Below are 16712 nucleotides of genomic sequence, written 5' to 3' on the forward strand. Positions count from 1 at the left end.
AATTTTTGAAAGTTTAAAAACCATTATTCACATGTACATATAAAGTGAACATTTGTCAAAGATTTTCTTCAACTCAATTTCTCATAAGGGAACAAGTAAGACATTAAAATTAATTCCAAGAACTAGGTATTTTAGGCAATGTAAGTATATAAGATTGCTGAGTCAGATGCAAATCTGGTTAATGTCCAATAAGCCTACAGACCATAACCTTTGAGACTATCTTTTCTCCCAGACAGAATTGATGTTCATCTCCAGATAGAAATCTATCAGATAACCTGTTATGTAACAGATAACTTCATTAAGTCTGGCACCTTAAACTAACAGGAACAGTGAGTTGAACTGAGTAGTTAAGGGTTCTCAAACTTTTCATGTATATCAGAATCATGTGGAGGACTGACTGAAATACACAGACTTATGGGTCCCCTCCCCAGTGTTTCTGATTCAGTTAATCTGGGGTGGGACCCAAGAACTGTAATTTCTAACAAGTTTCCAAGTGATATTGCTGGTCCAGGGACCTCATTTTTGAGAATCACTATCCCAGATTATCCCTGGGCAGACTCCTATCCAGCATAAGGGAAGCTGTGCCACCCTTATTTCTTTATTTTCCAAGCTTTCAGATAATTATGAATATTACTCAGCTGTAAAAAAGAATGAAATCACATGGATGGAACTAGAGAGAATTATAAGTTAAATAAGTCAGAGAAAGACAAATACCATATGATTTCACTCAACTGTGGAATTTAAGAAGCAAGACAAGCAAGCACAGGGGGAAAAAAGAGAGAGGCAAACCAAGAAACAGACTCTTAACTATGAGAATAAACTGATGGTTCCCAGAGGGGAGGCGGGGAGGGGGATGGGTGGAATAGGTGATGTTCAGTTACCGTGATGAGCACTGGGTGTTGTATATGCTGTACATCTTAAGCTGATATTATACTGTATGCTAACTCTACTAGAATTTAAGTAAAACTTTAAAATAAATAAATAACAAATATTCAAAGAAAATTCTTGATCATAAAAAGTTGGTCTTACTAGATTGACCTGCTTATTTATATATATACAACAATTTAACCATAGGGGCAAGTTTTCTCTGCAAATCTAGAGTCTTAGTTTACTGAGCAACTACATAGACCCCCCAAAATTACCTTCTATTCAGAAACTTTCATAAGGTATCTCAGACCTTTAAAAGCCTTGATTATTTGCTACTCTACTCCAAGTCTGGGGCCCCAGACCCAAGAAAGTCGTTCCACTGGATTTCACCTACAGTATCACTAAATCAGGGTAAATTCCTCCCTTTTTGAAGTCTGCAAAATTTGTTAAGGTCCCTGCCTTTCCAGGAAGGGACTTTCCTTACCACTATTTTGGGGGAGGGCTTTGTAGGCATTAGCTCTACGTATAAAGTCAACCCTTTGTTCCCTGGCATGAACTTCCTACACCTGATTGAGAGCAGCCTTCTCAAATATAAACTTCTGGGTATGGCTTTGGTTGAACAATCTATTTATCTGATTGTATCTTGGTAAAAAGGACAGATTGTTACTGAATCTATGCCAACAGAAGTAAGAAGACTCACGAAAAGTATTTGCTTCAGAATACTGAGGCCAACAGAGAGAATCAAACACCATTTTAAAATGGTTCATTTCAGAGGTTCTTGGGTGGCTCGGGTGGTTAAGCCTCGGACTCTTGATTTCGGGGCATGAGATCGAGCCCTCTGTCCTCTCTGTGCTGGGCATGAGCCTGCTTAAGATTCTCTCTTTCCCTCTCCCTTTGCCTCTCCCCTGACACCCTCTCTAAAAAAATATAGATAAATAAATAAATAAATAGTTTCAGTTTACTGATGCATAGTCTACTAAATTGACAGAGATGAATTAAGGAAGAGAAAGAAGGGGTTCTACTTGTATCCATAGAAAATAAAATATCAGAAATTCATACAATATTTCATACAAGCAACCACCTTAAAATTTCCCTCATAAGTTTAGTCAGTTCTATGTAATTCCTATTTCCCAGGATCTTGGGTCAAGCGATGGGCTTTCATGAAGTATGCCTGGATTGGAAGAAATCTTCAGAGTGTTAGAATCCGGAAATTCTCAGGGGGACTGGGTGGCTCAGTCAGTTAAGCATCTGCCTTTGGCTCAGGTTATGACCTTGGGGTCCCGGGATCGAGCACCATATCAGGGTCCCTGCTCAGTGAGGAGCCTGCATCTCCCTCTCTCTCTGCTGTTTCCCCTGCTTTTGCTCTCTCTCTCTCTCAAATAAATAAAATCTTTAAAAAAAATCCAAAAATTCTGATTCATTCACTGGTAGTCTGAAAGGTTTTTAAATGATGTCAGCTAAGAAGCTTATACTCAAGGAATCAGTAGTGAAGAGAACAGTACTAAGCCCCTTACCACAGTTTTGTTTTTCAGCGTCTGAGATACTGGCATCAGCCACGGGCGTGAAGCAGGTGATTCTCTTGACAAACATCAGAAGGTCAATGGTAGACTAACTCTGCATCACAGTGCCCATGTCATTCATCTCCATCTTCTCCTCAGGTAGGCATTTTATCTTTTCACATCATCACAGAAAGGGTGAGTACAGTATAGTAAAATAACTTTTATCGCAGTATATTATTACAATTGTTCTATTTTATTATTGTTGTAAATTTCTTACTGTGTCTAATTTATCATTGAACATTAACATAGGTATTTAGGTATAGGATAAAAACAGTACACATAGGGCTAGGTGTTATCTGTGGTTTCAGGGGTCCCCTGGATGTCTTGCAATGCATCTCTCTGCTGGATAACGGGGGACATCTGTACCTGGTACTCTTGGTAACTTACTATAGGGCTTTCTATCAGGGTATGACACTTAGAGGCTCTGAGCTTGGAACAGAATCTTCAGGAAAACATCTGATAAAGCAGAAATGATCATGAGACTGAATGATTGTAATTAGTTTCTTATAATAACAATATCAGGGGTGCCTGGGTGGCTCATTTGTTGGGCGTCTGCCTTCAGCTCAGGTCATGATCCCAGGGTCCTGAGATGGAGCCCTGCATCAGGCTCCCTGCTGGGCGGGGATCCTGCTTCTCCCTCTCCCACTCCCCCTGCTTGTGTTCCCTCTCTAGCTGTGTCTCTCTCTGTCAGATAAGTGAAATCTTTAAAAAATAATAATAATAACAGTATCAGAATAAAGGAATAAAATTCTCTATTATAGTACTCTATATAATTATTCCATTTAAAAAATTGGTCAATATATTCCCTAAGGGTAAGGACATACTATACACAATAAGGGCATTAAATCTCCAGGGCCTTTCCATAAAATGTATAATATCTGAATTGTTTATATTAGTAACATTTTACCCATACAAACTTAACCTAGGGAAGCCTGAGTATCGTTTCTCTGATTTGACAGTCCTTTTTTTTTTTCCTAAAGATTTCATTTATTTATTTGAGAGAGAGAGAGAGTGAAAGAGCACAAGCAGGGGGAACAGAAGAGGGAGAGGGAGAAGCAGGCTCCCTACCGAGCAGGGAGCCTGATGCGGGACTGGATCTCAGGACCCTGGAACCATGGCCTGAGCCAAAGGCAGCAGCTTAATCAACTGAGCCACCCAGGCATCCCCAAATCTTACTTTTTAAATTAAACCTATTCTTATATCATAATCCATATTGATAAAGTCAGGGTAAAGAAATATAGATATTATGTGTTAAAACCAAAATTATTAAACCAAGTTAATTTATTCAGACTCATTTGCAGGGTGCATTGGTAGCTCAGTCGTTAAGCGTATGCCTTCAGCACAGGTCATGATCCCAGGGTCCTGGGATCAAGCCCTGCATTAGGCTCTGGAAACCTGCTTCTCCGTCTCCCACTCCTCTTGCTTGTATTCCCTCTCTCGCTGCCTCTTTCTGTTAAATAAATGAATAAATTCTAAAAAACAAAAACAAACAAACAAAAGACTCACTTTTGTTACGTTTACATGGATTCTTAAAATGTTCCCCAGCTAATAATTTCCAGAACAATCTTTTTCCTTAAAAGTCTAGTACACATAAAATACTGGAGGTTAGTTTCTTTATTTTCTGAAATTTGAGGGAATTTGATTCAGGTAAGCGATTATTTTTTTCTATAAACCAATCAGAACAGTGCTCCTTTAACTTAAAGGATACTAAAACCTAGTGCTTTAATACACTCAAGTGTTGGGAAAATACTCCTACTTACACAGTGAGGGATACAGACCTTTCTCAATTACTGATGTGAAGACACACAAACGCATGGAGAGCTTAGAGCTTCAGATCTACCATTTAGACATGATCAGAATGGAACAAAAACTTAGAAGTATTTTCCTTTCCAGTGAGCATGTAATTCTTTTTTTTTTTTTAAGATTGTATTTATTTATTTGACAGAGATCACAAGTAGGCAGAGAGGCAGGCAGAGAGTGAGGAGGAAGCAGGCTCCCTGCTGAGCTGAGAGCCTGATGCGGGGCTCGATCCCAGAACCCTGGGATCATGACCTGAGCCAAAGGCAGAGGCTTAACCCACTCAGCCCCCCGGGGCCCCAGGGCATGTAATTCTTAATTAATTTGACACTGCAAAGAACAGATCAAAAAAACAAACAGATCAAAAAACAAAACAGAACAACAACAACAACAAAACCCACCAATAAATTGGATTATTTGTTATCGCTCACGAAAAGACCTTCATTATACATCTAACAGAGATCACCACATAGACCATAAAAGCAAATCCCTGATCACTGCTGCTGCCGCCACTAGGAACAGACTTACGGGGGTGTATAAACCAGAAATAAAAACAAACACATAATGTGTCAGTAGAAAGGGGAAAAAAGAACTAGAAAGTCAGAAAAGTTAAAGTTCTGTTGCTACCCAGGACTCACCTCAGAACCCAAGAAAGATGCACAGGCAAATCCGTATCTTTGTCTGCATTGGGTTATTCCCCTCAAACACCTCAATGGATGACCTTCCAAACTGATTAAAATCTAATTTCCAAAAGACTGTATGACCCTCTCACAGAAATAAAATAAACCCATGACAGTTCATTCAACATATCTTTTCCCATCCTTTTACTGTCAACCTAGCTGCATCTTTGTATTTCAAGTCTGTTTCTCAGGTGCCTGGGTGGCTCAGTTGGTTAAGTGTCTGATTCTTGATTTTGGTTCAGGAGCAAAACAAAGTCAATTACATAAGCCCCTACCCCAGTGAGCTCCTGCCTCAGAGGTCGCTCAGCCGCCCCAGGAGCAGGTTGGCAGTATGTGGTAAAGAGCCCACTGGAGCCAGAGTTTGGCCTTACTGCCTTCTTCAGAGAACGAACCACTCTCTGTGCTGTTCTAGATGCTTTTTTCTTTTTTAAGGTTTTATTTATTTATTTGAAAGAGAGAGAACAAGACAGGATGAGGAGGGGCAGAGGGAGAGGGAGAAGCAGGGTCCCCACGGAACAGGGACCCCAATGTGGGACTTGATCCCAGGACCCCGGGATCATGATCTGAGCTGAAGGCAGACCTTAATAACTGAGCCACCCAAGCGCCCCCATACTTCTTTCTTAAAAATAACAGCCTTAGAACTCCCTCTTTTTCTCTTTTGTGCATACAAGTAAGTAAATAGATAACTAGTTGATTCATGTTAAAGTGTTCCAATTTCTTTGAAAAGTTGATTAGTCATTTGGATTCTGGCTTTTGGCTTTATGGTAATTTTTTCAGAGCATGTACATTTTATTTTTGTGTAGTTAAGTTCACCAATACTTTTGTGCTCCCAAAACAATGTCTCAAATCGCCTCCCTTTTTTTTTTTTAAAGATTTGATTTACTGGGGTGCCTGGGTGGCTCAGTGGGTTAAGCTGCTGACTTTGGCTCAGGTCATGATCTCAGGGTCCTGGGATCGAGCCCCACATCGGGCTCTCTGCTCAGCGGGAAGCCTGCTTCCCCCTCTCTCTCTGTCTGCCTCTCTGCCTACTTATGATCTCTGTCTGTCAAATAAATAAATAAAATCTTTTAAAAAAAAGATTTGATTTACTTATTTGGGAGAGAGAGCACATGAGCTGGGGAAGGGCAGAAGGAGAAGGAGAAGCAGACTCCCCACTGAGCAGGGAGCCCAACTCCAAGTGGGGCTCAATCCCAGGACTCCAAGATCATGACCTGACCCAAAGGCAGCTACTTAACTGACTGAGACACCCAGGTACCCCTCAAATTGCCTCCCTTTAGAGAAGCAGAAACGCTCAGGTGCTTTCTTTCCTGGACTCCGCTTTCCAGCCTTCCTCCTCTTAGCCTCCCTGACAGGTAGAATGCAAGTATGGGATGGAGATTTAACCAAGCAGATGCTCCCAACCCAGATTTTTGACTGGGTAGCTACAGACCCAAAGCACTAAGAGCAGTGGTGTCCACAAGAGTGAGAACACCGACCCCGACAATATCCAGGTTCTGGGAGCAGCGATTGCTGCGTGAAATATGACAGCCATGTTGTCACTGGCAAGCTTTTGAGTGTGACCCTGCAGTTGCCTGGTCTCCCTGTCCCTGGCTTTCCTCCAGCCAGCCGCTTACAACTTCCTGGTATTTCTGTGAACCAGCAGCTTTCAGCTGATTCCTTCTCTGTTTAACCAGAGTGGGTTTCTGGTGCTAAGAATGTTGATAGTTACAATAAATAAGGAGAATAGCCCTCTCCCACACACTGTGTCCCACCTTACCACCTGAGAACCACGAGTGCTTTATGAAAACAGGCCCCTTAGTTCAGGTCATGCCTCCTCATCCCTCTCTTCTGTCCTCCCTTCCCCTCTCTTCTCTCTTCCCCTTCCATGTCCTTTCTCCTCTTCCCCTTCACCAACCCCTCCTTGCTTCCCCCGCCCCACCTTCTCCTCTCTTCCCTTCTCTCCTCCCTTCCCTTTCCTCTCCCCTCCTGTTTCTCTCCTGGGCTCAGCTAGGATTCCAGATTCCAGAAGACCAGCCTTGGGGCAGTTATCAGAGACATTCACCACACTCTCTCACTGTCCCTCACTGCTCAACCTCTTCCATAAACCTTCCCTGAGAAGAGCCTCCACCCAACACAATATTCACACTTTTATAAACAGACCCCTGGGGCCACCATTCTAATAATTCATCCATCCTGTTCAGACAAGTCCTACTGACAGTCTAGGACACAACTTGTGCCTAGCTTAGAACCCCCTAACCCTGGGGCATCTGGGTGGCTCAGTTGGTTAAGAGCCTGACTCTTGATTTCGGCTCAGATCATGATCTCAGTGTGGAAACTGCTTAAGATTCTCTCTCTGTGTGTCTCTCTCTGTCCCCTCCTACAGTGCACGCGTGCTCTCTCTCTCTCTCTCAAAATAAATAAATAAATAAATAAATAAAAGAATGAAAGAAGATGCTCACCATAAATAATTTTCTATCTACATTTTCCAAAAGAAAAGAGAGAGGGAGAGGGAGAAAGAGAGAGATTGATTGATTATCAGGACTAAATTATGTGCTGATATAAGGACTCTTTTTTCTCAATAGGTTGATGGTGGCCACAAGCACAGTGTGCCCTGCATAGCTGTCACGGACTTTGTGCAATAGTAATACTCCGTCACTACTGGGGTATCAACTAGGATTTCATAAATCAAATAATATTTTAAAGGACCAAAGTTGTTATTTGAGGGCCAACTATGGAAAATTTATGCAAAATGTAGAATTAGTGTCTAATTTTTCTTTTATGTGAATATACCTGTTTCAACAATTCTAAAGTGCACTTTTTTCTCATATTTTAAATTTTTTTTATTTTTTATTAACATATCATGTTAATTTTCTTGTTCTCATTTGAACCTCTCTCAAATCACCATGCTTCTCTGAAAGCACGATGCAGTCGATGTGTCATACAATAACTGGCCACCAGGTGGCAGTCATGATGTAGTATAATGGGAGCTCTTCCATTAACACCTTCACATAGGATCCAGAAATTGTCAACCTCAAAAGCACCTTAAATTTGATGAAATACACAAGACCTTGTTTCAAACAAAATATAACTACAAACAAGAGTTGATTTTAAATGGGGGATCAGATATAATACCAGGAACTAGGTTATATTTTAATTCTAGCTTTAGGATTCACTGACAGCGAAGCCTTGACACAAAAGACACCACCCTAAACTGCATAAAGGCAGAAGTCTCTCTACCTCTTTCCTTCCCTCCCTCCCTCTCTCTCTCTACCCATGACCTGGGTCTATGACTCCAGGTGTGCCTGGTACCCTCCAGGACTTGTGAGTAATAAACCTTGTGATTTTTTTTTTTTTTTTGGAAGTGCCCTGATGTTTGTTGTTGAGGTACAATTTGCAGTCATAAAAGGAGCCCCAGGGCAGGTCCAGCTACAGCATTGGTTGGGGAAAGGTCTGCGAGGATTTGTCATGGGTAGAAAGGGTGCAGGCATTCCTAGCTGATAGTATCACTATCAATCGATTGAGACTAACAGAAAACAACTATGTTACAATAACTCATACCATTATTTTATATGTGTGACCTCTTAGTTTGTGGCATAGATAGAAACTTACAATACACATTTTGCACTGGAAGATAATCATTTCCTTCTTTCCACTCCAGCCTTCCGTCCATCTGTCCTCACTGCATATTTTATAAGCATACAAATCAGTATGATTCAAATATCCCTAAAGAGACAGCCAATCTTCAAAGAGGTTAATAAGACATGAAAAGACGGGGTGGGAGGGGGCGGGGGGGGGCTCAAAAACAACCAAAATGTCAACATGGTTTGAAAGAACCCGATTAACAATACAGATCAAAGATGCTACACTTGATTAACAAAACAATGAAGGCAATTAGAAAATTTTTAATAAAACGCTCTGGTGTTGAAAGCTTATCTTCGATGAGTTGGAAAAGCAAAGAAAATAATCCTGAACCATTTCCCAGTTTAGAAAGATTTTGTTTACCCTTCTTTGCTAGAGTTGGAGCCAACAGCTCTGATGGTTTGAATTAGTTCTTAATATTTCTAGCCATCGGGGTATTCAAATCACTGGTGCATTTTGGGCAACAAACTGTCTCTCCACAGACAACAGCAAAAAGGGAACGAACGAAGCTTCTCCGCACAAAAGTCACAAGACCTCTCTCCTTTTACCGCTTTGACCAGTGGATTTTAGTCCGAAATAGGCAAAGGGAAGTAGTAAGCCTAGGACACCAACACACAAAGGGGATCTGTGTAATTCCCTTCGGTCTTCCTCAGTTTTCAGGCTTTCCAAGGTGCTCAGCTGTCCACTAAGTTGTCTAGGCTCAGAGCCAACTAACCTTTCAGTTAGGCATCTCAGTCACATTTTAAAAAAAAGGGAGGTGGGGGCGCCTGGGTGGCTCAGTTGTTAGGCGTCTGCCTTCAGCTCAGGTCATGATCCTAGGGTCCTGGGATCCGGCTCCCTGCTCAGCGGGAAGCCTGCTTCTCCCTCTCACATTTGCTATCTCTCTCTCTGTCGAGTAAATAAATACAATCTTCAAAACAAAAAACAAAACAAAACAAAACAAAAAACAGAACTATAGTACTGAACCTGGGGCCTTGCAGCAAGGCGGGGGGAGAGGCAAAGTTAGTGTGGATAAGAGGCTTGTGTAGTTTTTATGGCTTGTCAGAGATGAAAAGAGTCTTTTTATCTGGAAAATTATTTTAGTCTTGAAACAAAGCTCGTGTGTTCCTTTATTCATTCTCTTTATTTCATTCACTCTACAAACGACTGTCTGTAAGAGTTACGCCACAGTGAAAGTAACCAGAGTTTTCAAATCAGATGAACCTGAATTCAATGCCTGACTTTGACAGTGCTTTTCCTGAACCGCAGTTTTCTCACCTGTAGAAGTTAAAATAATAATACTATATTTGAGGGGTTTTCTAAGGATCTGAAATAATGCATATACAACTACTGATGCATGATAATTTCTTAATAAATGAGAACTATAATTATTACTGTTATATTATTATTAATATTATCTCTATCAAGTAACACAAGCCCCCAGTTCAATCCCCCATATTTACCTAAGGATGGTTCTTCCTCTCAGCCAGCTTCTTTAGCCTGACAGGGAAAAATTCACACTCCTACTAGCTTTTTTTTTTTTTTTTTAAGAGCTTATTTATTTATTTGACAGAGATCACAAGTAGGCAGAAAGGCAGACAGAGGTTGGGGAGAAGCAGGCTCCCCACTGAGCAGAGAGCCTTATATGGGGCTCAATCCCAGGACCCTGGGATCAAGACCTGAGCTGAAGGCAGAGGTTTTAACCCACTGAGCCAACCAGGTATCCCTCCTACTAGCTTTTTATTACCTCATTTCAACCAAAGGAGATCTCACTCACTGACAAAGACTTCTTCTTGACCAAACTTTAATCAGGCTCCTCTAAGCCATCTTCTTGACCTGACCTAGACTTTGGCTTTGGCCTATTGCCTTTGGCCTTGGCCTGCTGAGTCCAGTCTTGGCACAAATCTACTAAGCCAGTCTGTCGAGAATTCCTTGCCCTTGATGCGTGTTGGCCTGCTTTAGCAAGGGTCCCCCTACCCTTGATGGCTAATGAAACTCCTCCTAATAACTTTCCATTCACAGACCCCCTCACTCTGCTCATTGGCTATAAATCTTCCACTGTTTTGGCTATAGTTGGAACTGAGTTCACTCTCCCCTGCTGCAATGGTCTCAAGTGAAGTCTTCCTCGACATTTTAACAAGTGTCAGAATAATTTTTCTTTTATATACTTTACGTCCACATACCTATTTCTGACTGAATGGTATCATTGGCCATAAAGACAGAAAATGGAACTTGGTCTCCCATAGAGTTGGGATGTGTCACCTGGGAAACACAAGATCCCCTTGAAGCCCAGCCACTGCTAATCTACATGCCACATTGGACAAACCATCCTCTGACACTGAACCACAGGGCTGGCTCCACTCAGAGCCTTGAAAGAAGTGTAGCTGGCTCCCTCCAGGCCAGACCTCCTCCACAAGGTTGAGACCCTATCACCCAGGAAAGCTTTCTCCTGCTCCTCCACAAGAGTCTCTGTCCCTCCTTGAAAGCCTGCCCTTGGGGTACCTGGGTGGCCCAGTCAGTTGAGCATCTGAGTCTTGATTTTGGCTCAGGTTATGATCCCAGGGTCCCGGGATCCAGCCCAGTGTCAGACTCTGAGCTCAGCATGTTTGTCCTGCTCCGCTCAGCCCCTCTGCCTCCTTGTGCACACTCTTTTTCTCTCTCAAATAAATAAAGTCCTTAAATTTAAAAAAAAAGAAGAAGAAGAAGAAAAGAAAAGAAAAAACAAAGCTTGCGCTTGCCCTCTGTCAATTAATTCCTCGGAACAAACTGGCCCATTTTGTTTTCTTAGTCCCTCAGACTCGCTGGCTAACTCACTCACAGCTCTGACAGTGATCCGGTTAGGGGTGAAAGCTGATCGTGACTGTCTGGTCCTCCTCTTAACAGTGATACTGGTAATATGGTGGGGGCTTTTGCTGACTCACAGTTTTGGAGAGCTCACTGTTTCTGTGTTTCCTGCTGATAACAATGAGCCAGGGCCCTTGTTAAACACACATTGCCAGCATCTCCCCTAGATATTCCAAATCTAGGCTGGAGCCCAGGAATTTGGGTTTTTAAGAAACACTCCAAGGGATTCTTTCATTTAGGGAAGATTGGGAGACACTGGAATTCTCCTGTCGTCCTGATAATTTTGTAGAAGAGGACGCAGAGGCCCGTAGGAGAGCAAAGGCTCATACAGGGCAGTGACTGCCACCTGAGAAGACCCAAGTCTAGGTTCAGGTTTCCCACCCAATGCAGTGACTGCGTGGCCCCTGTGTCACAGGCCTCTGCTGGAGGAAGCAGGAGGCTGGGACACTGGGAGCTGCAGGCTCCATGTTAGCCAGTGGGAACCAGTAATCACCTCCCTCACAGTGCCTTACGTCATGCGCCAGTGGAGTCTCCCTTCCATGTTAGAAACAGGAGATGAGCAGGCCCATGGGAAGTAATGACTGCTGCTTCCCTGTGCTCTTTCTGTGGGCCGGTTCCCTGAGATACAGACCAGGAATGCCAGCGGTCACCTCCAGTGACCTTGAACTAGAGCCACTTTATCCACCTAGGCTCCAGCTTCTTCACGTGTCAAATAAGGTTATTGGACTAGATTAGGATCTCAGAACTTTTCCCAAGAAATAGAGTCCCCTGATGAGTCCAGGAGCCAAGAAGGGAGTTACAGTAAAGGAAGAGTTGGGGCTGATGGTGCAGAAGAAAGGAAGGAAAGGAATCTGTAAGCAGCTCTCAGAGGTGAGCCATCCTAGAGTGGGAAGGGGACGCAGTGGGACATAGGACAGTTCCTCTACTGTAGTTTCCGGCCCCCCGGGGACTGAAGGAACCCCTTCACACTCTAGGAAAATGATTGTAGACCCCAACACTCACTAGGTTACTCTTATTTTAATTTTTATAAAAATGTGATTTCAGGGGGCGCCTGGGTGGCTCAGTGCGTTAAGCCTCTGCCTTCGGCTCAGGTCATGATCCCAGGATCCTGGGATAGAGTCCCGCATCGGGCTCTCTGCTCAGTGGGGAGCCTGCTTCCCTTCCTCTCTCTCTCTCTCTCTCTGCCTGCCTCTGCGCCTACTTGTGATCTCCTTGTGTCAAATAAATAAATAAAATCTTAAAAAAAAATGTGATTTCAATCTGTAGAACCATGAAACAATGTATAAACTCCATGTTTATAGATGACTACGTAACTGAAGAAAAAATAGAAATCAACTACCATCAAGGTAATAAAATACAAATTTGCAAATGAATTTAATGTGATAGGTAAGTGGATGGTAGTAGTACTTTGAATAATAAAAATGTCAATTTGGGGCTAATGGTAGAAAAAAGCTAGTTCAGTTTTTATGCGTTTCCATATTGTGAGTTTGAAAGTATACCTCCTGGGAATGCCTGTTTGCATGCAAAATAGGAGTGTTAATAAGTCCCTTTGTTTGTAGTTCAGGAGAAACAAAACTTTCCCTTACTGAACACTCCGTAAGTGTGCAATGCAGATGTCACTTGAAAATTCTTAAAGTTCTCTCTTCATTTGAAGATACTAGTCTGCATTCAGTGGACAACTAACCCAATTATCACTGTACTCCAGAACAGAACCATTCTTCAGGTCATACTTCCTACTAAATTTTTTAAATTTAATAATTAAAAGATGATACTATCAAAGACTGAGACCTCAGTTCACAGCTACTGGAAATGTGGACATAGATATTATGGGGCAAGTTACTTTTTAGTCTGTCATGCCTGTATTTTGTGTGTCCTGAGATGACTCAATACTCCCACCAGATTTCTGTGTTCAGGCTGCTGCAACAAATCTCAGTGATAGAGCATACCATGAAGTCCTCTGAATTTTGCTCGGTATAAACTCAAAGAGAGGCACAAATTGAAGAATAAAAAAACTAGGATTCTGGTGAAGGAATTCCAGTCCTCAGTTATGGTCCTCCAGATAACTGAGACTATGATTGTTATGACTGTTACAGATTAGCATCACAATGAAAACAAAAATTTAGATTTTTTTTTAAAAACAGGATGTCTTTGCAGACTCTTGGGAAACTGTCCACGAACTCTGAGAAAGGTGAGATAAGAAGAAGTTAAACTCTATTTGCTTTTAAGACACACGTGTTGAAGTCCAGCTCTGTCACTAACTAGCTTCCCATGTTGGACAGGTGTTCACATCTCTGGGCATGTGTTTCCTCAACTATGAAGTAGTCCTGCAAATGCCATTTACCTCAACAACTTACTCTGAAGTTGATACTTCAACTTACTCTGAAGTATGTACGAACGTGCTTAAACCATCCATCCTCATGCGGCTTACAAATGGGAAACATGGTCACAGTGGCAGTGGCATGTGGTGCCAGGTTTACTTCCAAATGCTTTAAAATGTCCCAGCCAGTCAGCCTGGGTAGCATGGGACAAGCATGAGTCCTTCTGGTCCTCCCTGTAAGCACCACTCCTGAGAAAGTTAGGGTGGTGGCCATCACTTAGTGGGCTGAAAAGATCCTAAAAAGAATTATGGCCTGTTCGTTGCTCTTTGCTGCCCTCTTCAGTTTGGAAGTTGGTCTTGCATCAGACAGAGTCTCAGCCACAAATGAGGAAACTGGCAGTGTGAAGGGTCGTGCCCCCCCCCCCCCACCGCGCTCAGCATTCTAGCCCGTAGGCACCTCCGAATCCCACTGCTTGAGGCTTGTCCTGAGCCGCTGCAGGCCCTCAGGACTCCAGGTCTTGTGCAAGCCCCTCTGTTCATCTCTCAGTCTGCGCAATTCCTTCTCCTTTCCGCTTGGGTGTTCTGGCTTAGTTAAGATGCATTTTAGGGCCCAGAAACCCCATAAAGTTTCCTCATGTCTGCTGACCTGTGATGGAGTGATTTCCAGTTGCATATCAGCCACTGAGGTAATGAAGGCATGCTCTGTTGCTCTAATTCCATTTTAATGACAGGTGTATGTTAATTCTATTTTAATAATTAGTTTTTGCATTAGCTTTTGAATACCTTTCAGGACTGTCACACTAAATAAGCAATGACTTCTTAAAAGTAGCTTCCTCTCTTGTTTGCCACTCAAAGCCTCATTACCCTTTAGAGTAGATAAATAATTTCCAAATGAACCACATAGGGTGCACAAGAGAATCCAGTGGGGTCAGAGAAAAAAATGTATTAGAACTTTTCTTTTTATATATAGTATATTTAATCTCATCTTTCTTAAATTTCAGTTTTGGACAGCGTTTTACAATACATATAATGTATTAGTGGGTGAGTACAGGTATAGATTTATAAATAAGTATTTGCATATTGTGGGAGAATGCTAATTTTATTTCACTTATTTACTTTGTTATTGGAGGGATATACAGTCATAAAAGTTTGGAGACTGTATTCTAGAAGAGTATTTATCATCCTATTCATCCTAGCTGTGTTTCACAGTCACCAAGGGAGCTTGTCACAAATTTTTATTTTGCCCCAAAACCATCCTGGACTCAGTGAGCCAATCTTCAGGAATGAAGCATGAAATATATGAATTTTTAAAGAGTAGCCCCTAATGATTTTGATGTAAACCCTCCTGCTAAAAATCACATCGTTCTCCAGACTGAAAGCTCCCAAGGGCAAACTATACTGATTTATCTTTTTCATTTTTGTATTTACAGAGTCTAGCACACTGCCTGACATAGGTGTTCCAGAATATTTGCTGAGTGATAAACAAATCAACCACAATCCCAGAGACAGCCATGGATAGCTCCTCTAGCCTTTTTTCTCATCCTCAATATATTTATATAATAGTTTTACACTTTTGACAACCCATCATATATAAAACTGAGTGGCTTTTTAAGTCAATTTTAGTAAACAGGTATTTAATATTTACAGTGACTAAGTGTTTCAGCACTGTTCAGCATTTGATATTTTTCTTAAAGATGTTAATTATTTATTTGACAGAGAAAGACAGCGAGAGAGAGAGAACACAAGCAGGGGGAGTGAGAGAGGGAGAGAGAAGCAGACTTCCTGCTGAGCAGGGAGCTCAATGCAGGACTCTATACCAGGACCCTGGAATCATGACCTGAGGAAAAGGCAGACACTTAATAACTAAGCCACCCAGGTGCCCCACATGTAGTATTTTCTATTATAAATTACAGTATGTTAAAAAAAAAACCTTCCTACATATAACTTTATTCTGTATATCCTATTATATGCATAGGGGAGAGTCCTAGAAGTGGGATTTCTAAATCAAAGAGTAAGGACATTTTAAAGGCTGTAGATATTTGGGAAGGACAAATTACCACTGATCTCAGGACCTGGAGACTCTGGTTTAAGGAGCAAGGGCTAACAGGGTTTTTGTGATCCAGCAGAGGGAAGCTTCTGGAGCTTTGTGGTGTGGCCAAAAGACATGGAGGTCTGATTGAGTTCTAGTCAGAGCCACATGACAGGGCTGTTGATTCTGTTAACACTATTAGGTGTTAGAAAAGAATATTTGTAATTGATATAGTTCCAAAGGAACAAAAGCCTTAGAGTCTAGGACTGGCTCCCAAGGAAAGATGCCATCCCATTTCTCTTCTATTAAAATCTACTGTTTGCCCACAAGGGGGGTTGAATGCTAATTTCCCTAGGGTGGGGGTCCAGAAATGCCACGACTGCAGACACGGGCCTCTGAAGAAGGTTTAGAGATATTCAGGAACTTTTGGGCCAGTCGCTGCCTCAGTAACACCAAGGGTCTCCATGTCTGGGAAGCAAGGGCTGCTGAACTCGGACAAAAATGATCAGGAGGAGACTGAGCATTCTGTTTTTCTCTTTAGAGCACACCAATAAAACCTGTCAGACCAGTTTCTGTGGTGCCAAGCCACTCAAGGAAAACAGCTTGCCTCTCCTGCTCCTCGAGGACTGCCAACTCCAGAAACCGCCACACAACAGCCTTTGGAATGTCTGGTTGGTACCCAAGACCAAAGACTGCATGTCATCTTGGGATAGGGCTCTAGTTCTCAGGCTTTGGTGTGGATAAGAATGACCCTAGAAGCTCAAACGTATGTAGACCCCCTGCCCCACTCACTAGACACTTGGATTCTGCAGGTCTGGGTGTGGGGACAGGAATCTGTACTTCCTTCAGTGATTCTCACATAGTTAGTTTGAAAACCAGGGTTTGGAAAACACTGGCATAGTACAAATAGCCCTCGGTAGGGAAAGAGAAGACCTGGGTTTGAGGTGACATCATTCTACTTATACCAGTATAAACCTCATAAAATAGCTCAGAAGCTATTTCACCTCACTGGCTCTGTTTCT

This window comes from Martes martes (assembly GCF_963455335.1).
Source record: "Martes martes genome assembly, chromosome: 5".
NCBI classification, from domain to species: Eukaryota; Metazoa; Chordata; class Mammalia; order Carnivora; family Mustelidae; genus Martes; species Martes martes.